The sequence below is a fragment of the Bombina bombina genome, chromosome 7 (assembly GCF_027579735.1).
Source record: "Bombina bombina isolate aBomBom1 chromosome 7, aBomBom1.pri, whole genome shotgun sequence".
Lineage (NCBI taxonomy): Eukaryota > Metazoa > Chordata > Amphibia > Anura > Bombinatoridae > Bombina > Bombina bombina.
In genome coordinates, this window is record NC_069505.1 from 361535530 (window position 1) to 361563505 (window position 27976).

Here is a 27976-nt window from a genome sequence, read left to right on the forward strand (position 1 = left end):
CTTAAAAGGGCCTTTTGTAGGGCATTGTCCTAAGTTAAACAGCACTTTTACATTAAAACAAATACTAAATCCCCCCCCCCATAAAAACCCACCAAACCCCCCAAAATAAAAAAACTAACACTAAAAAAACCTAAACTATCCTGTGACTGACTCCGGCTACCCCAACTGGGTAGCTCCGCCAAAGGATCCTTCCAGCACCTGGAACCTGCCGCTATGTAGTGGAGAAGAGTGATTATAGTAGTTCCCACCCAAATAACTAGACATACTAGCATTTAGGAGAAACAAGAAGTACACTTTATTGGGAAAAACACACAACATTTATACAAAAACTGATCTTGATAAGAGCCTTATCGGTCCCCCAAATCTCCCGCCATGCCAGCCCCTCCAGACAGGCTGGTGTCTCCATAATGTCCAATGGCCCCCAGTGTCCAGCGGTACAGGGAAGGTGAAGACGGGGTGATCCCGGGGGAGCAGCAGCACTTCCAGGGTGTCGCTGGAAAGCCCTTGGCCCCCAGTTGCTTCAGTCCAAAAAGCGCCTTGATCCATGACTGGGGGTCGGAGTAAGGGGCTACCCAGCGTACACCGGGAAGACCTTGGAGAAATGGGTATTAAAGGGAGGTCCGAAACCCCTGGTTCCTAAGAGGGCCCACCCCTGGTAATCACCCCACCTCTAGTCATTCCTGAGAGGTATCAATCCCCAAAAGAGCGGAGCTCTAGGACAAGGGGCCACTGGAGCGACCTGAGTTAAAGTGGGCCGGGAATACGAGCTGCTGCTGCCGTTGGCTGAGTAGGGCTCGGAAACCCCGGTTCCCTAAGGAGCTCACCTCCAGCAATTGACCCACATCTTACCCTCCCCACAGGGTACTAATCCCCAAAAAACATAATTTATGTAAGAACTTACCTGATAAATTCATTTCTTTCATATTAGCAAGAGTCCATGAGCTAGTGACGTATGGGATATACATTCCTACCAGGAGGGGCAAAGTTTCCCAAACCTCAAAATGCCTATAAATACACCCCTCACCACACCCACAAATCAGTTTAACGAATAGCCAAGAAGTGGGGTGATAAGAAAAAAGTGCGAAGCATAAATATAAGGAATTGGAATAATTGTGCTTTATACAAAAAAATCATAACCACCACAAAAAAGGGTGGGCCTCATGGACTCTTGCTAATATGAAAGAAATGAATTTATCAGGTAAGTTCTTACATAAATTATGTTTTCTTTCATGTAATTAGCAAGAGTCCATGAGCTAGTGACGTATGGGATAATGACTACCCAAGATGTGGATCTTCCACGCAAGAGTCACTAGAGAGGGAGGGATAAAATAAAGACAGCCAATTCCGCTGAAAAAAATCCACACCCAAAAATAAAGTTTAAATCTTATAAAGAAAAAAAACCTGAAAATATAAGCAGAAGATTCAAACTGAAACAGCTGCCTGAAGTACCTTTCTACCAAAAACAGCTTCAGAAGAAGAAAACACATCAAAATGGTAGAATTTAGTAAAAGTATGCAAAGAAGACCAAGTTGCTGCTTTGCAAATCTGAGCAACCGAAGCTTCATTCCTAAACGCCCAGGAAGTAGAAACTGACCTAGTAGAATGAGCTGTAATCCTTTGAGGCAGAGTTTTACCCGACTCGACATAAGCATGATGAATTAAAGATTTCAACCAAGATGCCAAAGAAATGGCAGAGGCCTTCTGACCTTTCCTAGAACCGGAAAAGATAACAAATAGACTAGAAGTCTTTCTAAAATTCTTAGTAGCTTCAACATAATATTTCAAAGCTCTAACTAAATCCAAAGAATACAATGATTTCTCCTTAGAATTATTAGGATTAGGACATAATGAAGGAACCACAATTTCTCTACTAATGTTGTTAGAATTCACAACCTTAGGTAAAAATTTAAAAGAAGTTCGCAACACCGCCTTATCCTGGTGAAAAATCAGAAAAGGAGACTCACAAGAAAGAGCAGATAATTCAGAAACTTTTCTGGCAGAAGAGATGGCCAAAAGGAACAAAACTTTCCAAGAAAGTAATTTAATGTCCAATGAATGCATAGGTTCAAACGGAGGAGCTTAAAGAGCCCCCAGAACCAAATTCAAACTCCAAGGAGGAGAAATTGACTTAATGACAGTTTTATACGAACCAAAGCTTGTACAAAACAATGAATATCAGGAAGATTAGCAATCTTTCTGTGAAAAAAACAAAACAGAAAGAGCAGAGATTTGTCCTTTCAAGGAACTTGCAGACAAACCTTTATCCAAACCACCCTGAAGAAACTGTAAAATTCTCGGAATTCTAAAAGAATGCCAGGAAAAATGAGAAAGACACCAAGAAATATAAGTCTTCCAGACTCTATAATATATCTCCCTAGATACGGATTTACGAGCCTGTAACATAGTATTAATCACAGAGTCAGAGAAACCTCTTTGACTAAGAATCAAGCGTTCAATCTCCACACCTTTAAATTTAAGGATTTGAGATCCTGATGGAAAAAAGGACCTTGCGACAGAAGGTCTGGTCTTAACGGAAGAGTCCACGGTTGGCAAGAGGCCATCCGGACAAGATCCGCATACCAAAACCTGTGAGGCCATGCTGGAGCTACCAACAGAACAAACGAGCATTCCTTCAGAATCTTGGAGATTACTCTTGGAAGAAGAACTAGAGGCGGAAAGATATAGGCAGGATGATACTTCCAAGGAAGTGACAATGCATCCACTGCTTCCGCTTGAGGATCCCTGGATCTGGACAGATACCTGGGAAGTTTCTTGTTTAGATGAGAGGCCATCAGATCTATTTCTGGAAGTCCCCACATTTGAACAATCTGAAGAAATACCTCTGGGTGAAGAGACCATTCGCCCGGATGTAACGTTTGGCGACTGAGATAATCCGCTTCCCAATTGTCTATACCTGGGATATGAACCACAGAAACTAGACAGGAGCTGGATTCCGCCCATACCAGAATTCGAGATACTTCTTTCATAGCCAGAGGACTGTGAGTCGCTCCTTGATGATTGATGTATGCCCCAGTTGTGACATTGTCTGTCTGAAAACAAATGAACGATTCTCTCTTTAGAAGAGGCCATGACTGAAGAGCTCTGAAAATTGCACGGAGTTCCAAAATATTGATCGGTAATCTCACCTCCTGAGATTCCCAAACCCCTTGTGCTGTCAGAGTCCCCCACACAGCTCCCCAACCTGTAAGACTTGCATCTGTTGAAATTACAGTCCAGGTCGGAAGAACAAAAGAAGCCCCCTGAACTAAACAATGGTGATCTGTCCACCACGTCAGAGAGTGTCGTACAATCGGTTTTAAAGATATTAATTGAGATATCTTTGTGTAATCCCTGCACCACTGGTTCAGCATACAGAGCTGAAGAGGTCGCATGTGAAAACGAGCAAAGGGGATCGTGTCCGATGCAGCAGTCATAAGACCTAGAATTTCCATGCATAAGGCTACCAAAGGGAATGATTGTGACTGAAGGTTTCGACAAGCTGATATCAATTTTAGACGTCTCTTGTCTGTCAAAGACAGAGTCATGGACACTGAATCTATCTGGAAACCTAAAAAGGTTACCCTTGTCTGAGGAATCAATGAACTTTTTGGTAAATTGATCCTCCAACCATGATCTTGAAGAAACAACACAAGTCGATTCGTATGAGATTCTGCTAAATGTGAAGACTGAGCAAGTACCAAGATATCGTCCAAATAAGGAAATACCACAATACCCTGTTCTCTGATTACAGACAGAAGGGCACCGAGAACCTTTGTAAAAATTCTTGGAGCTGTTGCTAGGCCAAACGGTAGAGCCACAAACTGGTAATGCTGGTCTAGGAAAGAGAATCTCAGAAACTGATAGTGATCTGGATGAATCGGAATATGCAGATATGCATCCTGTAAATCTATTGTAGACATATAATGCCCTTGCTGAACAAAAGGCAGGATAGTCCTTACAGTTACCATTTTGAATGTTGGTATCCTTACATAACGATTCAATATTTTTAGATCCAGAACTGGTCTGAAGGAATTCTCCTTCTTTGGTACAACGAAGAGATTTGAATAAAACTCCAGCCCCTGTTCCAGAACTGGAACTGGCATAATTACTCCAGCCAACTCTAGATCTGAAACACAATTCAGAAATGCTTGAGCCTTCGCTGGGTTTACTGGGACACGGGAAAGAAAAAATCTCTTTGCAGGAGGCCTTATCTTGAAGCCAATTCTGTACCCTTCTGAAACAATGTTCTGAATCCAAAGATTGTGAACGGAATTGATCCAAATTTCTTTGAAAAAACGTAATCTGCCCCCTACAAGCTGAGCTGGAATGAGGGCCGCACCTTCATGTGGACTTAGGAGCTGGCTTTGGTTTTCTAAAAGGCTTGGATTTATTCCAGACTGGAGATGGTTTCCAAACTGATACCGCTCCTGAGCATGAAGGATCAGGCTTTTGTTCCTTGTTGTGACGAAAGGAACTAAAACGATTATTAGACCTAAATTTACCTTTAGATTTTTTATCCTGTGGTCAAAAAGTTCCTTTCCCTCCAGTAACAGTTGAGATAATAGAATCCAACTGAGAACCAAATAATTTATTACCCTGGAAAGAAAGGGAAAGCAGAGTAGACTTAGAAGACATATCAGCATTCCAAGTTTTAAGCCATAAAGCTCTTCTAGCTAAAATAGCTAGAGACATATACCTGACATCAACTCTAATAATATCAAAGATGGCATCACAAATAAAATTATTAGCATGTTGAAGATTAATAATGCTATGAGAATTATGATCTGTTACTTGTTGTGCTAAAGCTTCTAACCAAAAAGTTGAAGCTGCAGCAACATCCGCTAAAGATATAGCAGGTCTAAGAAGATTACCTGAACACAAGTAAGCTTTTCTTAGAAAGGATTCAATTTTCCTATCTAAATGATCCTTAAAGGAAGTACCATCTGCCGTAGGAATAGTAGTACGCTTAGCAAGAGTAGAGACAGAACCATCAACCTTAGGGATTTTGTCCCAAAACTCTAATCTGTCAGATGGCACCGGATATAATTGCTTAAAACGTTTAGAAGGAGTAAATGAATTACCCAAATTATTCCATTCCCTGGAAATTACTTCAGAAATAGCATCAGGGACAGGAAAAACTTCTGGAATAACTATAGGAGATTTAAAAACCTTATCTAAACGTTTAGATTTAGTATTAAGAGGACTAGAATCCTCTATTTCTAATGCAATTAGGACTTCTTTAAGTAAAGAACGAATAAATTCCATTTTAAATAAATATGAAGATTTATCAGCATCAACCTCTGAGACAGAATCCTCTGAACCAGAAGAACCATTATCAGAATGATGATGTTCATTTAAAAATTCATCTGAAAAATGAGAAGTTTTAAAAGACTTTTTACGTTTACTAGAAGGAGGAATAACAGACATAGCCTTCTTAATGGATTTAGAAACAAAATCTCTTATGTTATCAGGAACACTCTGAGTATTAGATGTTGACGGAACAGCAACAGGTAATGTAACAGTACTAAAGGAAATATTATCTGCATTAACAAGTTTGTCATGACAATCAGTACAAACAACAGCTGGAGGAACAGATACCATAAGTTTACAGCAGATACACTTAGCTTTGGTAGATCCAGCACCAGGCAGCGATTTTCCAGAAGTATCTTCTGACTCAGTGTTAACGTGGGACATCTTGCAATATGTAATAGAAAAAACAACATATAAAGCAAAATTGATCAAATTCCTTAAATGGCAGTTTCAGGAATGGGAAAAAATGCCAGTGAACAAGCTTCTAGCAACCAGAAGCAATAAATAATGAGACTTAAATAATGTGGAGACAATAGTGACGCCCATATTTTTTTAGCGCCAAAAAAAAGACGCCCACATTATTTGGCGCCTAAATGCTTTTGGCGCCAAAAATGACGCCACATCCGAAACGCCGACACTTTTGGCGCAAAAAAACGTAAAAAATGACGCAACTTCCGGCGACACGTATGACGCCGGAAACAGAAAAAAAATTTTGCGCCAAAAAAGTCTGCGGCAAGAATGACGCAATAAAATGAAGCATTTTCAGCCCCCGCGAGCCTAACAGCCCACAGGGAAAAAAGTCAAATTTTAAGGTAAGAAAAAATTGATTTATTCATATGCATTATCCCAAATATGAAACTGACTGTCTGAAATAAGGAATGTTGAACATCCTGAGTCAAGGCAAATAAATGTTTGAATACATATATTTAGAACTTTATAAAAAAAAGTGCCCAACCATAGCTTAGAGTGTCACAGAAAATAAGACTTACTTACCCCAGGACACTCATCTACAAGATGTAGAAAGCCAAACCAGTACTGAAACGAAAATCAGTAGAGGTAATGGTATATATAAGAGTATATCGTCGATCTGAAAAGGGAGGTAAGAGATGAATCTCTACAACCGATAACAGAGAACCTATGAATTAGACCCCGTAGAAGGAGATCATTGAATTCAAATAGGCAATACTCTCCTCACATCCCTCTGACATTCACTGCACGCTGAGAGGAAAACCGGGCTCCAACCTGCTGTGGAGCGCATATCAACATAGAATCTAGCACAAACTTACTTCACCACCTCCATAGGAGGCAAAGTTTCTAAAACTGATTTGTGGGTGTGGTGAGGGGTGTATTTATAGGCATTTTGAGGTTTGGGAACCTTTGCCCCTCCTGGTAGGAATGTATATCCCATACGTCACTAGCTCATGGACTCTTGCTAATTGCATGAAAGAAAAGCGGAGCTCTGGGGCAAGGGGCCTCTGAAGCGGCCGGAGGTAAAGATCTTTGGAGAATGCTGGGTGCGGCGGTCAGCCAGTAGATCCAGGGGCCAGGCCGCTGGTAGATCCAGGGGCCAGGCTGGCCGGAGAGGGATAGGTTGGTCAGAGACCAGCTATTCCAAGATCAGGTTTACACACAAATTCTCACAAAAGGAAAGGTCTGGGGGATCGTGGTTGCTCTGAGGACCCCAAAACCACCAAGAAACGAGAGGGGTGAGGTAGTAGGGGTTTAACCCTTGCAGCCCGGTACCCATGACATAGCCATTTCCCCTAAAGGGTCATTTGTATGGGCATTGCCCTTAAAAGGGCATTCAGCTCTTTTACTGCCCTTAAAAGGGCATTCAGCTCTTTAACAAGCTCATTAAATCCCTAATCTTAAAAATAAAAAAAGCCTAAGTCTAACCCCCAAATAGATACTCACCGTTCCTGAAGTCCGGCGGAGAAGGTCTTCCTCCAGGTGGCTCCATTATCTTCTATCTTCATCTGGAGCAAAGGCGACACAGAGTGGAGGTGCGGAGCTGGCTTCCCCAATGCACGGATCCTCAGCGGCATAGAGGCTCCTCTTCATGCGATCGTCCGTCGTATACTGAAGATTGAATGCAAGGTACCCCATATTTATTAGGGTACCTTGCATTCCTATTGGCTGAAATTTTGAAATCAGCCAATAGGATCAGAGCTACTGAAATCTTATTGGCGGATTTGAACAGCCAATAGGATTTCAGTAGCTCTAATCCTATTGGCAGATTTCAAAATTTCAGCCAATAGGAATGTAATGTACCCCATTCAATTTTTAGTGTATGCTGGGGATAGGATGAAGGAGCCTCCACCGCTGAGGATCGCCACAGATGAAGACCGCCACTGAGGATCGCAGCTCCGGATCCGTGCATCGGCGGAAGACCGCTCTGTGCCTCCATCACTCCGGATGAAGACAGAAGATGATGGAGCCGCCTGGAAGAAGTCTTTCTCCGCTTGACTTCAGGAACGGTGAGTACCTATCTGGGGCTTAGTCTTAAAAGGTACATGAAACCCAAAATTTTTCTTTCATGATTCAGATAGAGAATACAATTTTAAACAATTTTCTAATTTACTTCTATTATCTAATCTGTTTCATTCTCTTGGTATAGTTTGTTGAAGGAGCAGCAATGCACTACTCGTTTCTAACTGAACACATGGGTGAGCCAATCACATTCAGTATATGTATGCAGCCACCAATACACAGCTAGAACCTAGGTTCTCTGCTGCTCATGAACTTGCCTATATAAACCTTTCAGCAAATGATAACAAGAGAAGGAAGCAAATTAAATAATATAAGTAAATAGGAGAGTTGTTTAAAATTGTATTCTCTATTTGAATCATGAAAGAAAATTTTGAGGTTTCATGTCACTTTAAGCTTTTTTTTTTTTTTTTGGGTGGCTTTTTTTTTTTAGATTATGGTTTTTTGGGCTGTAAAAGAGCTGATTGTGTTTTTAAGTGCAGTACAACAGCTGAATGCCCTTTTATGGCAATGCCAATACAAATGTCCCTCTAGGGGCAATGGGTAGCTTAGGTTTTTTTTAGACTTCGTTTTTTTTATTATGGGTTGTTGGTTGGGTGGGGGGTTTTTACTGTTAGGGGGTAATTGGTATTTTTTTTTAAGTAAAAGAGCTGTTTAAACTAAGGGCAATGCCCTACAAAAGGCCCTTTTAAGGGCTATTGGTAGTTTAATATTAGATTAGGGGGTGTTTTTATTTTGGGGGGATTTTTTATTTTTATTGGGGTATTAGTTTAGGTTTAAAAAATGTATTTTGGATAGCTTTGTTTATTTTTGTCTGTAATTTTAATTTTTTTTGTAACAAGCTTGCAGGGGAAGGCTTATCCAAGCTTGCAGGGGAAGGCTTATCGCCTAGTAGTTTCTATTTATTTAAAACAACAACTATTACCTTTCTGATTACAGTACTGTGCTGTATTTCTGATGATACTGCGTATACAAATGTATTAAAATTATATAAAACTACCTTTAGGTTCATGTATAAACTGTAATATTACATGTAAATATTGCCTAAATGACATAAGATATTGTTATTTACACTTGGTACCATGCATTTTCAAACTGTCACATTTTACAGATGCAAATATTAAAAAAAGGAAACTTATGCTTACCTGATAAATTTATTTCTTTTACGATATGACAAGTCCACGGATTTCATCCTTACTTGTGGGATATTAACCTCCTGCTAACAGGAAGTGGCAAAGAGCACCACAGCAGAGCTGTATATATAGCTCCTCCCTTCCCTCCCAACTCAGTCATTAGACCGAACTTAGGAAGAGAAAGGAAAAGCCAAAGGTGCAGAGGTGACTAAAGTTTAATAAAAAATATACCTGTCTTAAAAATGACAGGGTGGGCCGTGGACTCGTAATATCGTAAAAGAAATAAATTTATCAGGTAAGCATAAATTTCCTTTTATTCTACAAGATACGACGAGTCCACGGATTTCATCCTTACTTATGGGATACAATACCAAAGCTATAGGACATGGATTAGAGGGAGGGACAAGACAGGAACCTAAACGGAAGGCACCACTGCTTGAAGAACCTTTCTCCCAAAAACAGCCTCAGACAAAGCAAAAGTATCAAATTTGTAAAATATGGAAAAAGTATGAAGAATTGACCAAGTCGCAGCCTTGCAAATCTGTTCTACAGAAGTATCGTTTTAAAATGCCCATGTGGAAGCCACAGCCCTAGTAGAATGAGCCGTAATTCTTTCAGGAGGCTGCTGTCCAGCAGACTCATATGCCAGGCGGATGATACTCCGCAGCCAAAAAGAAAGAGAGGTAGCCGTAGCTTTCTGACTCCTACGCTTTCCAGAATAAACAATGAATAATGAAGATGATTGACGGAAATCCTTAGTCGTCTGTAAGTAAAACTTCAAGGCACGGACCACGTCCAGGTTATGTAACAGACGCTCCTTCTTAGAAGAAGGATTAGGACACAAGGAAGGAACAACAATTTCCTGATTAATATTCTTATTTGAAACAACCTTAGGAAGGAATCCAGGTTTGGGACGCAAAACCTATCAGAATGAAATATAAGATAAGGCGAATCACATTGTAATGCTGAAAGCTCAGAAACTCTACGAGCAGAAGAAATAGCAACCAAAAACAAAACTTTCCAAGATAACAATTTAATATCTATGGAATGCATGGGTTCAAATGGAACCCCTTGAAGAACTCTAAGAACTAAATTCAAACTCCAGGGAGGAGTAATTGGTCTAAATACAGGCTTAATTTTGGTTAGAGCCCGACAAAAATACTGAACATCTGGAACATCTGCCAAACGTTTGTGAAGCAAAATTGACAAAGCAAAAATCTGTCCCTTTAAGGAACTCGCTGATAACCCTTTCTCCAATCCTTCTTGGAGAAAAGACAGAATCCTTGGGAATCCTAACTTTACTCCATGAGTGGCGATTGGATTCACACCAAAAAAAGATATTTACGCCATATCTTATGATTGATCTTTCTAGTGACAGGCTTACGTGCCTGTATCAAAGTATCAATGACCGAATCTGAAAATCCCCGCTTTGATAAAATGAAGCGTTTAATCTCTAAGCAGTCAGCTACAGAGAATTTAGATTTGGATGTTGGAAAGGTCCTTGAATGAGAAGGTCCTGTCTCAAAAGAAGTTTCCACGTTGGTAGAGAGGACATGTCCACTAGATCCGCATACCAAGTCCTGCGTGGCCACGCAGGCGCAATCAGGATTACCAAAGCTCTCTCCTGTTTGATCAGAGCAATCAAGCGTGGAAGGAAACGGTGGAAACACATAAGCTAGGCTGAATGACCAAGGCACTGCCAAGGCATCTATAAGTTCGGCCTGAGGATCCCTCGACCTGGATCCGTATCTTGGAAGCTTGGCATTCTGTCAAGATGCCATCAGATCCAATTCCGGTCTGCCCCATTGGAGAATCAGTGAGGCAAACACCTCCGGGTGGAGTTCCCACTCCCCCGGATGAAAAGTCTGTCGACTTAGAAAATCCGCCTCCCAGTTCTCTACTCCTGGGATGTAGATTGCCGACAGATAACAAGAGTGGGCCTCCGCCCATTGAATTATCTTGGATAATTCTGTCATCGCTAAGGAACTCCTCGTTCCCCCCTGATGATTGATATAAGCCACAGTCGTGATGTTGTCCGACTGGAAACTGATGAATTTGGCCGAAGCCAACTGAGGCCATGCCTGAAGCGCATTGAATATTGCTCTCAATTCCAGAATATTGATTGGAAGTAGAGACTCCACCTGAGTCCATACACCCTGAGCCTTCAGGGAATTCAAGAATGCACCCTAACCCAGGAGGCTGGCGTCTGTTGTCACTATCACCCACAAGGGTCTGCGGAAACACATCCCCTGGGACATATGATCCGGCGACAACCACCAAAGAAGAGAGTCTCTGGTCTCTTGATCCAGATTTATCTGAGGAGATAAATTTGTATAGTCCCCATTCCACTTTCCGAGCATGCACAGCTGCAGTGGTCTGAGATGAAAGCGAGCAAACGGAATGATGTCCCATTGCCGCTACCATTAATCCAATTACCTCCATACACTGAGTCACTGATGGCTGAGGAATGGACTGAAGGGCTCGGCAAGTATTTAGAATCTTTGATTTTCTGATCTCCGTCAGAAATATTTTCATGTTTACCGAGTCTATCCCAAGAAGGGAACCCTTGTCCGTGGAACTACAGGGAGTGCAGAATTATTAGGCAAGTTGTATTTTTGAGGATTAATTTTATTATTGAACAACAACCATGTTCTCAATGAACCCAAAAAACTCATTAATATCAAAGCTGAATATTTTTGGAAGTAGTTTTTAGTTTGTTTTTAGTTTTAGCTATTTTAGGGGGATATCTGTGTGTGCAGGTGACTATTACTGTGCATAATTATTAGGCAACTTAACAAAAAACAAATATATACCCATTTCAATTATTTATTTTTACCAGCGAAACCAATATAACATCTCAACATTCACAAATATACATTTCTGACATTCAAAAACAAATCAGTGACCAATATAGCCACCTTTCTTTGCAAGGACACTCAAAAGCCTGCCATCCATGGATTCTGTCAGTGTTTTGATCTGTTCACCATCAACATTGCGTGCAGCAGCAACCACAGCCTCCCAGACACTGTTCAGAGAGGTGTACTGTTTTCCCTCCTTGTAAATCTCACATTTGATGATGGACCACAGGTTCTCAATGGGGTTCAGATCAGGTGAACAAGGAGGCCATGTCATTAGATTTTCTTCTTTTATACCCTTTCTTGCCAGCCACGCTGTGGAGTACTTGGACGCGTGTGATGGAGCATTGTCCTGCATGAAAATCATGTTTTTCTTGAAGGATGCAGACTTCTTCCTGTACCACTGCTTGAAGAAGGTGTCTTCCAGAAACTGGCAGTAGGACTGGGAGTTGAGCTTGACTCCATCCTCAACCCGAAAAGGCCCCACAAGCTCATCTTTGATGATACCAGCCCAAACCAGTACTCCACCTCCACCTTGCTGGCGTCTGAGTCGGACTGGAGCTCTCTGCCCTTTACCAATCCAGCCACGGGCCCATCCATCTGGCCCATCAAGACTCACTCTCATTTCATCAGTCCATAAAACCTTAGAAAAATCAGTCTTGAGATATTTCTAGGCCCAGTCTTGACGTTTCAGCTTGTGTGTCTTGTTCAGTGGTGGTCGTCTTTCAGCCTTTCTTACCTTGGCCATGTCTCTGAGTATTGCACACCTTGTGCTTTTGGGCACTCCAGTGATGTTGCAGCTCTGAAATATGGCCAAACTGGTGGCAAGTGGCATCTTGGCAGCTGCACGCTTGACTTTTCTCAGTTCATGGGCAGTTATTTTGCGCCTTGGTTTTTCCACACGCTTCTTGCGACCCTGTTGACTATTTTGAATGAAACGCTTGATTGTTCGATGATCACGCTTCAGAAGCTTTGCAATTTTAAGAGTGCTGCATCCCTCTGCAAGATATCTCACTATTTTTGACTTTTCTGAGCCTGTCAAGTCCTTCTTTTGACCCATTTTGCCAAAGGAAAGGAAGTTGCCTAATAATTATGCACACCTGATATAGGGTGTTGATGTCATTAGACCACACCCCTTCTTATTACTGAGATGCACATCACCTATTATGCTTAATTGGTAGTAGGCTTTCGAGCCTATACAGCTTGGAGTAAGACAACATGCATAAAGAGGATGATGTGGTCAAAATACTCATTTGCCTAATAATTCTGCACTCCCTGTAGTGAACTATTTTCTAGGTTCACCTTCACCTTCCAACTCAGAAAGGACAACACTGTGTCTGTATGAGATTTCGTTAGATGATAAGTCAACGCCTGAATCAAAATATCGCCCAGATAAGGCGCCACTGCTATGCCCCGCGGTCTGAGAACCGCCAGAAGGGACCCTAGAACCTTTGTGAAGATCCTGGGTGCTGTGGCCAACCCAAAGGGAAGAGCCACAAACCTTAGGAACTGATGATGATCCTTGTGAATAGGGGTATGAAGGTAAGCATCCTTCAAGTCCCCGGTAGTCATATATTGACCCTCCTGGAACATTGGTAAAATTGTTCGGATAGTCTCCATCTTGAACGATGGGACTCTGAGAAACTTGTTTAGACACTTGAGATCTAAAATGGGTCTGAAAGTTCCCTCTTTTTTGGGAACCACAAAAAGATTTGAGTAAAACCCCTGTCCCTGTTCCAGTCTTGGAACGGACCAAATTACTGCCATAGTAGAGAGGTCTTTTACACAACGTAAGAACGCCTCTCTTTTTATCTGGTCTACAGATAATCGTGAAAGAAGAAATCTCCATCTTGGGAGAAAATCCTTGAATTCCAGTTGATACCCGTGGGTCACGATTTCCAATGCCCAGGGGTCCTGAACATCTCTTGCCCAAGCCTGAGCAAAGGAAGAAAGTCTGCCCCCTACTAGATCCGGTCCCGGATTGGGGGCCGCCCCTTCATGCTGTCTTTGTAGCAGCAGGGGGCTTCTTGGGTTGTTTACCTTTGTTCCAAGTCTGTTTGGGTCTCCAGACGGACTTGGACTAAGCAAAATACCCTTCCTGCTTTGTGGAGTAAGAGGAATCAGAGGGTACTCCTTTAAAATTTCGAAAAGAACGAAAATTATTTTGTTTACCCCTCATCTTAACAGACTTATCCTGAGGTAGGTCGTGACCTTTACCTCCAGTAATGTCAGAAATGATTTCCTTCAACTCAGGCTTGAATAGGGTCTTACCCTTGAAAGGAATAGCTAAGACCTTAGATTTTGATGACATATCAGCAGACCTACGCGCTAAAATGACAAATCCTGCATTTTTTGCAGCCAAGTTAGCAATTTGAAAGGCGGCATCAGTAATAAAATAATTAGCTAGCTTGAGAGCCTTAATTCTATCCAAAATGTCCTCTAAAGGGGTCTCAACCTTCAGAGACTCTTCTAGAGCATCAAACCAAAAAGCTGCCGCAGTAGTAACTGGAACAATGCAAGCTGTAGGTTGTAAAAGAAAAACCTGATGAATAAATAATTTCTTTAGAAGACCCTCTAACTTCTTATCCATAGGGTTTTTGAATGCACAACTGTCTTCAATAGGTATAGTTGTACGCTTAGCCAGGGTAGATATAGCTCCCTCCACCTTAGGGACAGACTGCCAAGAGTCCCGAATGGTGTCTTATATGGGATACATTTTCTTGAAATGAGGGGGGGGGGGGGAGAACGGTATACCCGGTCTGTCCCATTCCTTTTTTTAAATTTCCGAAATTCTTTTAGGAACCGGAAAAACATCAGTGTAAATAGGTACCTCTAGATATTTGTCCATTTTACACAATTTCTCTTGTGGTATCACAATAGGGTCACAATCATCCAGAGTCGCTAAAACCTCCCGAAGTAACAGGCGGAGGTGTTCAAGCTTAAATTTAAAGGACATGACATCCGAATCTGTCTGAGGTAACATTTCCTGAGACTGAAAGTTCTCCCTGACCCCCAACTCAGAGCCCTGTGAGGGTACATCGGAAATAGCCAATAAAGCATCCGAGTATTCAGTATTCACATTAATACCTGTCCTACTGCGTTTACCCTGTAAGACTGGTAACTTAGATAATGCCTCTGTAAGGGTAGTTAACAAAACTGCAGCCATATCCTGCAGGGTAAAAGAATTAGACGCAGTTGCGGTACTTGGCATCGTTTGTGTGGGCGTTAAAGGTTGTGACACTTGGGGAGAATTAAATGGCATATCCTAATTCTCTTCAGACTGAGAATCATCCTTAGGCACACTTTCTTTACCTAAAATATGCTTTTTACATTGTAAGGCCCTTTTAGTGCAAGAGGTACACAAAGTAAGAGGGGGTTCCACAATGGCTTCTAAACACATAGAGCAATTAACTGTCAGACATGTTGAACAGACATGTTGAACAGACTAGTAATAACCACAATAGTCGAAGAACACCTTATTTATTGATTTCAACAACTTTTAGACAAATGTGTACTGCGCCTTTAAGAAATAAAAAAGCGCACAATTTTTCCTAAACTGCCTAAAACGTTAAATAACGCTACACAATTAAATATACAGATTCAATTGGCCCAAAAATGATTGCACCCTATAAGCAAAGAGTGAATTTACTCTGTAAGAGACATTTTATAGCAAAAAATATATCTTAAGTGAAAAAATGACCCCTGCAACCTCAGAGCTGTGGCGCCTACCTGCCCCCAGGGTACTGCAAAATGACTCGACAACGATCCGGTGAACAGAACACAAGTTTAGCCCATCATGGACGTCGTCCTCACAGTCTGTATAACCGCATGGGAAGCGGTTTGAAAATTAAGCCATGTGGTCCCCTTAAACACTGTTAAAAACACTGCAGTCCTATTGACTCTTTTGAAATAAAATATATATAAAAAACGTCAAGCTGCCTCTCCCAGTGTCCTATAGAATATTTCTTAGCCCAGTACAATGTCAAGTAAAAATATTTTCAAACACAGGATTTTCAGTAATACCCTCTGTGTACAGGTCTACTGCTTACCCCTTCCCTTACAGGGAATAATGTCAGTCAGTTCTGATATACCAAGTCTCCTCAGAAATAAAAGACTGAACATAACTCAATGCTGCTTGTAGCATGACACCGGTCTCCACACTGAAGATTTCTCTTGCACTACCTTCAGAAGCTCTGTGGGAACCAACATGGATCTTAGTTACATCTGCTAAGATCATCAACCTCAGGGCAGAAATCTTCTTCTTCCATATCTCCCTGAGGAAAATAGTACTCACCGGTACCATTTAAAAAAAAAAAAAACGTCTTGATTGAAGAATCTAAACTAATACCTCACTTTACCTCTTCCTATCACTAACACAGGCAAAGAGAATGACTGGAGTGGGAGGGAAGGGATGGGATGAGCTATATATACAGCTCTGCTGTGGTGCTCTTTGCCACTTCCTGTTAGCAGGAGGTTAAGATCCCACAAGTAAGGATTAAATCCGTGGACTCGTCATATCTTTGTAAAAGAAATACAAACTATTCCAAAATACAATCCTTTACCATCCCCAAGCAATTTGGATAAAAGTTTTTCTGGCACATGAAAACTTTTGACAGTGCTGGGAACATAGTCTACCCAATAAATGTGGACTTAAATTTGCATTCAGATAGAGTTTGTGATTTTAAAAACTTTTCAATTTACTTCTATTAATTAATTTGTTTTGTTCTAATAATAATAGAAGTAAATTGAAAAGTTGTTTACACCTTTTGCTACTGGGAATTTCAGATAAAAAACTTCCCCAAAGTATCTGCATTTTTGCGATCACTATGTTTAAACCGAAATAGAGCCTTTGCTTGTTTATTTTTATTTACTCATGAAAACTATATACATTTTTAAATAGACAACCCAACATATTGATCTATATACATTTTGGTATATTTCATGTCACTATTTGGCTGCCAAATACAAGGATATAAATATATTGTTCACTTTTATGCAAACTTTGGGTTTCTCACTGAAATTATGTTAAAAAAACTACAGCAGCCATAAGACCAATGGTTGTAAATACTTCCCTGGGATCCCCTTTGTTCAGAAATAGCACACATGCATGGCTTAGGTTTCTGGTAATTAGAAGGCCACTAACTGCAGCTGCGCACCACACTTGACATTCCTGACAGTGAAGATCAATTTTCTTTCTCCAAAATCAACATTTACCGTAGTGTGGGGTCCTCCCTCCCCTCTCCAGTCATTACTGTCCCATACTGTAGGGCCCCATTCCCCACCTCTCTAATCCCCCTCAACTATGTATTTTTTTAAATTTTATTTAATATTAGTTATAATTTTAGATTTCTCTGTATTGTAGTGCCTCCCCAATCATCATTTTCTGTAGTGTAGGGTCCTCCCTTCCCACTCCAGCCATTATCATTCCATAGTTTAGGGCCCTATCCCTTCCTAAACATTTTCTGTAGTATAAGGAACTCCGCTGCACCCTTACCCCTCCGCCAATGGACCAATCCACCCACCTCCCTCCCGTCACTTGCATGCCACACCAACAATGATCGTTACAGAGAGTGACAAAGACAGTGTCACTCTCTGCAACAAATCAGCGAACTGGCTTTATATGATAACGGAACATAAGTGCTCTCTCATAATATGTAGGCAGAGGCCTTCTGCCATCTGATAGCAGCTCCCGCTGTCTAAGCTGACAGCAGGGACTGCAAAAGGCTCCTCTGTGTGGGACATAGGTACTACATCAACACAGTACAGTGGGAAAAGTACTGTTTAACATAGTACCTACGTCTAAATGGTGCAAGGGGTTAAAAAAGAATGCTCTATCTGAATCATAAAAGAACAATGTTGGGTTTCCTGTCCCTTTAAACTAATACAAAAAAAGTGAGGAGTCCAAGAATCAAAAACAACGTGAGGTTTATTCTAGCTTAGAGGTGTAGCACATAAACAGTGAAAGGGCAGGTGCGGAAGATCTGACCTTTAAACTGATGGCCAATATGGGGAAGAAGTGATGGTTATTTGAAACAAAAACCAGTCTAAATGTTACAGGAAGAGCAGGCACTTACTACAGGAGACACATCTGTCAATTGAATGTGCATGGTAGGCACTATTGGTAGGAATTCTTTGAAATGGGAGACTGGCAACTTTAGTGACATAATAAACAGATAGTACATGACCTTTTATATACTACAGTTAACATTATAAGTTATTTACAGTTTTGAATATTATTACGTTGACAGGACACAGAGAAAGAGAGAGAAAGAAGAATGAGAACGACCGAGAGAGAATGAAGGAGAGAAAGTGCGAGAGAAACACAGAAAAAGAGCACTATCCTCAAGTTATAAACTGCCTTTATAGAATTAGGAGAGGGGCTTCATAATACTGCTGAGATTTCTTATAGAACCACAAGCCCAGAGAGCTTTATAGAATTGGGCCCATAGTATTACAAATATAGGACAGTATTCATGGACCAACCTATATACTCTGATGTTGTTTCAAAATTTAAATTCAGTGTTGTATTTATCTTTCATATGACTAACAGTACAGAACCGTAAAGTGCAAGATTAATAGAAATTCTTACTGTAGTAGATATGTCATGTTAAATACAGGCTGTCATTTTATTTTCAACCCATAAAGTAATGTTATTTTATGATTTACCCATGGAAGCTTACCATGCAGGTCCATACATAGCGGCCTATTTATTATTGTGCGAGCGGACATGATCCGATATTGCGGATCATGTCCGCTGCACATCGATAAATGCCGACAGCATACGCTCTCGGCATTTATCATTGCACCAGCAGTTCTGGTGCAATGATAAATGCCCCCTGCAGATTCGCGGCCAGGCAGGGAGTGTCAATCAACCCGATCGTACACGGGGCATCAAGCTCCATATGGAGCTTGAAAAAAATGCCCCATAGTGTGCATAGCAAAAATAGTTACTTTTAAAATCAATGCAGACACCTGTAAAAGTTCTTTTACAAATTCTGCAAACCGTGGAGTTGAGCAAATTCAATAAATCACAAAAGACAATGTGAAAAATGGATTTAATTAGAACGCCTAACATATTGCTGAACAGGTTAAAAGTTTAAAAGCAAGAGAACAGCAGACATTTCTCAGACTGTCACTTATGCAATCGCTATCTGCTGGAGCAATTGTATGCAATGTTCCAAATATGTAACTAAGACAAACGAGAGTCTCTTGTTTTAGACAAAATTGTTTTTCCATAAGTGACGTAAATAACTATTAGACGGAGAATATTGGACACTCATTAAATTATCAGAAACACAAACAGATTGTACATTGTGTATAGTCATTTTCTCCACATTCAATACAACCTCTAAGAATGTCACATGGATTCAGAACACTCCATCAACCAGATAAAAAGAATGCACAAAATCATTTTTAAAAAGCAGAAAGTGTATCAAAGAAAAAGTGTGTTTGTCCCAAGCACAAAAAGCTAATTCTGTAACCTGCAAATCAAACAGCTGGTTTAGACAGTTTGCAGCACTTTGAAAAACTAGTTTATAGATTTTCCATTTTCATCTCTATAGAGAGGGTACAACAAAGCACAATTTACACAAAAACAAGAGCCGTTTAATGTTTCTTTAAAGGGACATAAAATACAAAATTGTTATGTCATTATTCGGACATAGTATAGGATTTTAAATGATTTTCCAGTTTACTTCTATTATCAAATTTGCTTCATTCTCTTGACACCCTTTCTTGAAGAAGCAATGCACTACTGAGAACTAGCTAAATATGTAGCAGGTGAGCCAATGACAAGCCAAACATTATTGTTGTTTACCACCATTAGGCTCTTCATGTTGTGGAATTTTTTTTTATTTTTTATTTATAATAATTTTTTATTGAGCATCATAAGATTATACACAGAAAGTTTTCATAAGATTACAAAGAGATTGGATAAATACAAAGTAACATTGAAAACTGTTATAAAACGGGTTAATGTTATATGTTACAATGGTAAAAGTCAAAGACTCCCAGGGTATACATGCCCCGGGGTCCACACGATAGTCCCATAAGTGTTAGCTGTTGCTCAATTTAATTTTATTGTTCTCATAGATAGTGTCCATTGTATTATAATCAAAATTTACATATAACAGTTGTCAAAACAATGCGTTCTCTTCATTAACTAACTTCTGATATAATTATATGCTTCTATTCTCTTACATATAAAGATGCATGCAAGGTTGTCAATCCTGCACCTTGCTCAAAAAGAAAAGAAAAACAGTGCACGATCCGAAATACAGCGTGTATTGGTATATTAAGGTTTCGACGTCTAGACACTCCGGGGCAGACCCCGGCCCATAACCTCTTCCTCCCCTCTAACAAATTCAGCGAGGTTGTGGAAATTTTATCCAAGAAAATAAGTTGTTTTATTTATAAAGAATTGGTTCTGACAAGAGGCATAAATACAGCCAGCAATCAGCACCTAGCTCCCAGTGGTTCATTGCTGCTCCTGAGCCTACCTTTGCATGCTCTTCATCAAAGGATACAAAGAGAAAGAAGCAAATTAGATAAAAGTAAATATGAAAGTTGTTTACAATTACATGTATTTTTTTTTTTTTATCTCATCTCATCTACTATGTAAGAAAAAACACCACCAAAAAACACAGGATTGGGTCTTGTGGGCTCTCACCACCATGAAAGAAATGAATTTAGCAGGTAAGAATACAGGTGGGAAGAGCCCATTAACCATTACTCCTGGGAACTTAAACCTCAAGCTGTGAGTTAATAACAAAGGGTGGGATTTGAAACCTCTTTCTCACTGAGAAAACTAAATCCACAACCTTACAGAAACCCAAAAAGGACATAAATGTATGTGTTTTTTTGTTTATACACTTAAAACATTAAACAATCAGGCACAAATAAATCAAACAGACAACTGTCTGAAGAGCATTCCTACCAAATGCTGCCTCAGAAGAAGCAAAAACATCAAAAACATAATTTATGCTTACCTGATAAATTCCTTTCTTCTGTTGTGTGATCAGTCCACGGGTCATCATTACTTCTGGGATATAACTCCTCCCCAACAGGAAATGCAAGAGGATTCACCCAGCAGAGCTGCATATAGCTCCTCCCCTCTACGTCAGTCCCAGTCATTCGACCAAGAAACAACGAGAAAGGAGTAACCAAGGGTGAAGTGGTGACTGGAGTATAATTTAAAAGATATTTACCTGCCTTAAAACAGGGCGGGCCGTGGACTGATCACACAACAGAAGAAAGGAATTTATCAGGTAAGCATAAATTATGTTTTCTTCTGTTATGTGTGATCAGTCCACGGGTCATCATTACTTCTGGGATACCAATACCAAAGCAAAAGTACACGGATGACGGGAGGGATAGGCAGGCTCATTATACAGAAGGAACCACTGCCTGAAGAACCTTTCTCCCAAAAATAGCCTCCGAAGAAGCAAAAGTGTCAAATTTGTAAAATTTGGAAAAAGTATGAAGCGAAGACCAAGTTGCAGCCTTGCAAATCTGTTCAACAGAGGCCTCATTCTTAAAGGCCCAAGTGGAAGCCACAGCTCTAGTGGAGTGAGCTGTAATTCTTTCAGGAGGCTGCTGTCCAGCAGTCTCATAGGCTAAACGTATTATGCTACGAAGCCAAAAAGAGAGAGAGGTAGCAGAAGCTTTTTGACCTCTCCTCTGTCCAGAGTAAACGACAAACAAGGAAGAAGTTTGGCGAAAATCTTTAGTTGCCTGCAAGTAGAACTTGAGGGCACGAACTACATCCAGATTGTGTAAAAGACGTTCCTTCTTTGAAGAAGGATTTGGACACAAGGATGGGACAACAATCTCTTGATTGATGTTCCTGTTAGTGACTACCTTAGGTAAGAACCCAGGTTTAGTACGCAGAACTACCTTGTCTGAGTGAAAAATCAGATAAGGGGAATCACAATGTAAGGCTGATAACTCAGAGACTCTTCGAGCCGAGGAAATAGCCATTAAAAACAGAACTTTCCAAGATAACATTTTTATATCAATGGAATGAAGGGGTTCAAACGGAACACCCTGTAAAACGTTAAGAACTAAGTTTAAACTCCATGGTGGAGCAACAGCTTTAAACACAGGCTTGATCCTAGCTAAAGCCTGACAAAAGGACTGGACGTCTGGATTTTCTGACAGACGTCTGTGTAACAAGATGGACAGAGCTGAAATCTGTCCCTTTAATGAACTAGCTGATAAACCCTTTTCTAAACCTTCTTGTAGAAAAGACAATATCCTAGCGATCCTAACCTTACTCCAGGAGTAACCTTTGGATTCGCACCAGTATAGGTATTTCCGCCATATTTTATGGTAAATCCTTCTGGTAACAGGCTTCCTAGCCTGAATCAGGGTATCAATAACCGACTCAGAAAAACCACGTTTTGATAAAATCAAGCGTTCAATTTCCAAGCAGTCAGCTTCAGAGAAGTTAGATTTTGATGTTTGAATGGACCCTGTATCAGAAGGTCCTGTCTCAGAGGTAGAGACCAAGGCGGACAGGATGACATGTCCACTAGATCTGCATACCAAGTCCTGCGTGGCCAAGCAGGTGCTATTAGAATTACTGATGCTCTCTCCTGTTTGATTTTGGCAATCAATCGAGGAAGCAGCGGGAAGGGTGGAAACACATAAGCCATCCTGAAGTTCCAAGGTGCTGTCAAAGCATCTATCAGAACTGCTCCCGGATCCCTGGATCTGGACCCGTAGCGAGGAAGTTTGGCGTTCTGGCGAGACGCCATGAGATCTATCTCTGGTTTGCCCCAACGTCGAAGTATTTGGGCAAAGACCTCCGGATGAAGTTCCCACTCCCCCGGATGAAGAGTCTGGCGACTCAAGAAATCCGCCTCCCAGTTCTCCACTCCCGGGATGTGGATTGCTGACAGGTGGCAAGAGTGAGACTCTGCCCAGCGAATTATCTTTGATACTTCCATCATTGCTAGGGAGCTTCTTGTCCCTCCCTGATGGTTGATGTAAGCTACAGTCGTGATGTTGTCCGACTGAAACCTGATGAACCCCCGAGTTATTAACTGGGGCCAAGCCAGAAGGGCATTGAGAACTGCTCTCAATTCCAGAATGTTTATTGGAAGGAGACTCTCCTCCTGATTCCATAGTCCCTGAGCCTTCAGAGAATTCCAGACAGCGCCCCAACCTAGTAGGCTGGCGTCTGTTGTTACAATTGTCCAGTCTGGCCTGCTGAATGGCATTCCCCTGGACAGGTGTGGCCGATGAAGCCACCATAGAAGAGAATTTCTGGTCTCTTGATTCAGATTCAGAGTAGGGGACAAATCTGAGTAATCCCCATTCCACTGACTTAGCATGCATAGTTGCAGCGGTCTGAGGTGTAGGCGTGCAAAAGGTACTATGTCCATTGCCGCTACCATTAAGCCGATCACCTCCATGCATTGAGCTACTGACGGGTGTTGAATGGAATGAAGGACGCGGCATGCATTTTGAAGTTTTGTTAACCTGTCTTCTGTCAGGTAAATCTTCATTTCTACAGAATCTATAAGAGTCCCCAAGAATGGAACTCTTGTGAGAGGAAAGAGAGAACTCTTCTTTTCGTTCACTTTCCATCCATGCGACCTTAGAAATGCCAGAACTAACTCTGTATGAGACTTGGCAGTTTGAAAGCTTGAAGCTTGTATTAGAATGTCGTCTAGGTACGGAGCTACCGAAATCCCTCGCGGTCTTAGTACCGCTAGAAGGGCACCCAGAACCTTTGTGAAGATTCTTGGAGCCGTAGCCAATCCGAATGGAAGAGCTACAAACTGGTAGTGCCTGTCTAAGAAGGCAAACCTTAGATACCGGTGATGATCTTTGTGGATCGGTATGTGAAGGTAAGCATCCTTTAAATCCACTGTGGTCATGTACTGACCCTCTTGGATCATGGGTAAAATTGTCCGAATAGTTTCCATTTTGAACGATGGAACTCTTAGGAATTTGTTTAGAGTCTTTAAATCTAAGATTGGCCTGAAAGTTCCCTCTTTTTTGGGAACCACAAACAGGTTTGAGTAGAACCCTTGTCCTTGTTCCGACCACGGAACCGGATGGATCACTCCCATTGTTAACAGATCTTGTACGCAGCGTAGAAACGCTTCTTTCTTTATCTGGTTTGTTGACAACCTTGACAGATGAAATCTCCCTCTTGGGGGAGATAATTTGAAGTCTAGAAGGTATCCCTGAGATATGATCTCTAGTGCCCAGGGATCCTGAACATCTCTTGCCCAGGCCTGGGCGAAGAGAGAGAGTCTGCCCCCTACTAGATCCGGTCCCGGATCGGGGGCTCTCGGTTCATGCTGTCTTTGGGGCAGCAGCAGGTTTCCTGGCCTGCTTGCTTTTGTTCCAGGACTGGTTAGGCTTCCAGCCTTGCCTGTAACGAGCAACAGCTCCTTCCTGTTTTGGTGCAGTGGAGGTTGATGCTGCTCCTGTTTTGAAATTCCGAAAGGGACGAAAATTAGACTGTCTAGCCTTAGCTTTGGCCTTGTCTTGAGGTAGGGCGTGGCCCTTACCTCCCGTAATGTCAGCGATAATTTCTTTCAAACCGGGCCCGAATAAGGACTGCCCCTTGAAAGGTATATTAAGTAATTTGGACTTAGAAGTAACATCAGCTGACCAGGATTTTAGCCACAGTGCCCTGCGTGCCTGTATGGCGAATCCTGAGTTCTTAGCCGTAAGTTTGGTTAAATGTACTACGGCCTCCGAAATGAAAGAATTAGCTAGTTTAAGGACTCTAAGCCTGTCCGTAATGTCGTCTAGCGTAGAGGAACTAAGGTTCTCTTCAAGCGACTCAATCCAAAATGCTGCCGCAGCCGTAATCGGCGCGATACATGCAAGGGGTTGTAATATAAAACCTTGTTGAACAAACATTTTCTTAAGGTAACCCTCTAATTTTTTATCCATTGGATCTGAGAAAGCACAGCTATCCTCCACCGGGATAGTGGTACGCTTAGCTAAAGTAGAAACTGCTCCCTCCACCTTGGGGACCGTTTGCCATAAGTCCCGAGTGGTGGCGTCTATTGGAAACATCTTTCTAAATATTGGAGGGGGTGAGAACGGCACACCGGGTCTATCCCACTCCTTAGTAACAATTTCAGTTAGTCTCTTAGGTATAGGAAAAACGTCAGTACTCGCCGGTACCGCAAAGTATTTATCCAACCTACACAGTTTCTCTGGTATTGCAACAGTGTTACAATCGTTGAGAGCTGCTAAGACCTCCCCTAGTAGTACACGGAGGTTCTCCAATTTAAATTTAAAATTTGAAATATCTGAGTCCAATCTGTTTGGATCAGAACCGTCACCCACAGAATGAAGCTCTCCGTCCTCATGCTCTGCGAGCTGTGACGCAGTATCAGACATGGCCCTAGCATTGTCAGCGCACTCTGTTCTCACCCCAGAGTGATCACGCTTGCCTCTTAGTTCAGGTAATTTAGACAAAACTTCAGTCATAACAGTAGCCATATCTTGTAATGTTATCTGTAATGGCCGCCCAGATGTACTAGGCGCCAAAATATCACGCACCTCCCGGGCGGGAGATGCAGGTACTGTCGCGTGAGGCGAGTTAGTCGGCATAACTCTCCCCTCGCTGTTTGGTGAAATTTGTTCACATTGTACAGATTGACTTTTATTTAAAGTAGCATCAATACAGTTAGTACATAAATTTCTATTGGGCTCCACCTTGGCATTGGAACAAATGACACAGATATCTTCCTCTGAGTCAGACATGTTTAACACACTAGCAAAAAACTTACAACTTGGTTATAATCTTTTTTAGCAAAAAACGTACTGTGCCTCAAAGAGGTACTAACGATTAAATGACAGTTGAAATAATGAACTGAAAAACAGTTATTGCATCAAATTTTAAAACAACACAACTTTTAGCAAAGGTTTGTTCCCATTAGTAAAAAACAACACTAATTAAATTTGTACATAAGAAAAACAAAACAACGTTTTTTATACACAGTCACTATAAGAATTCTCACAGCTCTGCTGAGAGAATTTACCTCCCTTCAAAGAAGTTTGAAGACCCCTGAGATCTGTCAGAGATGAACCGGATCATGCAGGACATATAAAAGTAGCTGACTGGAATTTTTTGATGCGTAGCAAAGAGCGCCAAAAACGGCCCCTCCCTCTCCCACACAGCAGTGAAGAGAAACGAAACTGTCACAATTAAAGCAAAAAACTGCCAAGTGGAAAATAATGCCCAAACATTTATTCACACAGTACCTCAGCAATGTAAACGATTCTACATTCCAGCAAAAACGTTTAACATGAGAATAGTTATTAAAAGGATTAGTGACCTTAACACAGTAGTTCCGGTGAAATACCATCCCCAGAATACTGAAGTGTATACATACATGTCATTTTAACGGTATGGCAGGCTTTTCTCATCAATTCCATTCAGAAAATAAAAACTGCCACATACCTCAATGCAGATTCATCTGCCCGCTGTCCCCTGATCTGAAGCCTTTACCTCCCTCAGATGGTCGAGAACAGCAATATGATCTTAACGACTCCGGTTAAAATCATAGTAAAAAATCTCTGTCAGATTCTTCCTCAAACTCTGCCAGAGAAGTAATAACACGCTCCGGTGCTATTTTAAAATAACAAACTTTTGATTGAAGTCATAAAAACTAAGTATAATCACCATAGTCCTCTCACACATCCTATCTAGTCGTTGGGTGCAAGAGAATGACTGGGACTGACGTAGAGGGGAGGAGCTATATGCAGCTCTGCTGGGTGAATCCTCTTGCATTTCCTGTTGGGGAGGAGTTATATCCCAGAAGTAATGATGACCCGTGGACTGATCACACATAACAGAAGAAATGGTAGAAGTTTGCAAAGATGACTAAGTAGCTGCCTTGCAAATGTGATCAGCAGAAGCCTCATTCTTGAAAGTCCAAGAAGTGGCAACTGACCTAGTAGAATGAAATGTAATATGTTAAGGTGAAGGCTGACCTGCCTCCAAGTTAGTGAATTAAAAGTTTCAACCAAGAGGCCAAACAAAGAGCAGGAACTTTCTGTTCATTTCTTGTATCAGAAAAGTGAACAAACAAAATGCTGAATCCTTCTTAGCATTAACATAATATTTCATTGCTCTAGCATCCAAATTATGCAAAGATCCCACTGAAGCATTCTTAGGATTAGGACACAAAGGAGGAACAGCAGTCTCTCTCCAGATATTGTCTGAAGAAACAACTTTAGGCAAAAAAACCTAGATTTAATCTGTAAAAATGCCTTATCCTGATAAAGAATAAGATGGAGGATCACAGGACAATTCTGAAACACTACTAGCAGAAGATATAGCCAAAAGGAAAGCAGTTCAACATCCACCTTATGCATATGTTCAAACTGAGGAGACTGCAAAACCCTCAACATCAAGTTAAGACTCCATAGATGAGACATCGGCTTAATTACATGCTTAATACGTGCCAAATCCTGAACAAAACCATGAATATATTTTTATCAGTAATATTAGCAATCTTCCTATGAAGAAAAAATTAAAAAGCAGAAATCTGCCCCTTCAGATAATGGGCAGATAAGCCCTTATCCAAAGCATCTTGTAAGAACTCCAAATCCTGGGAATTCTAAAGAATGACAGGAAAATCCATGATCAGTACATCAAGAAAACTTAAATTATGCTTACCTGATAATTTTATTTTCTTCAGATGGAAAGAGTCCACAGCTGCATTCATTACTTCTGGGAAATAAGAACCTGGCCACCAGGAGGCGGCAAAGACACCCCAGTCAAAGGCTTAATTACTCCTCCCACTTCCCTCATCCCCCAGTCAATCTGCCGAGGAACAAGGAACAGTAGAAGAAATACCAGGGTGAAAAGGTGCCAGAAGAATATAAACTAAGAGACGCCCCACAGAAAAAATACGGGTGGGAAGCTGTGGACTCTTTCCATCTGAAGAAATTATCAGGTAAGCATAATTTAAGTTTTTCTTCATAAATGGAAAGAGTCCATAGCATCATTCATTACTTTTGGGAAAACAATACCCAAGCTATAGAGGACACTGAATGCAAAGACGGGAGGGTACAATAGGTGACCCATTCTGAGGGCACCAGGCCTGAAAAAAACCACAACCCAACCAAACCCCGCTTCGTCGGAGCCGGGCAAAAGAATTAGAAGGAAAAGGCCCCAAGGACACTGACCCGCAGATAGTCCGAAGG

The 27976-nt window shown here is 41.2% G+C and overlaps 1 protein-coding gene across 1 annotated transcript in view; it reads right to left on the reverse strand.

Moving 5' to 3' along the window:
• Window positions 1-27976, reverse strand: part of ACAD9 (acyl-CoA dehydrogenase family member 9) — an 816466-nt gene that overhangs the window by 327072 nt on the left and 461418 nt on the right. The gene's annotated exons all lie outside the window — the stretch shown is intronic.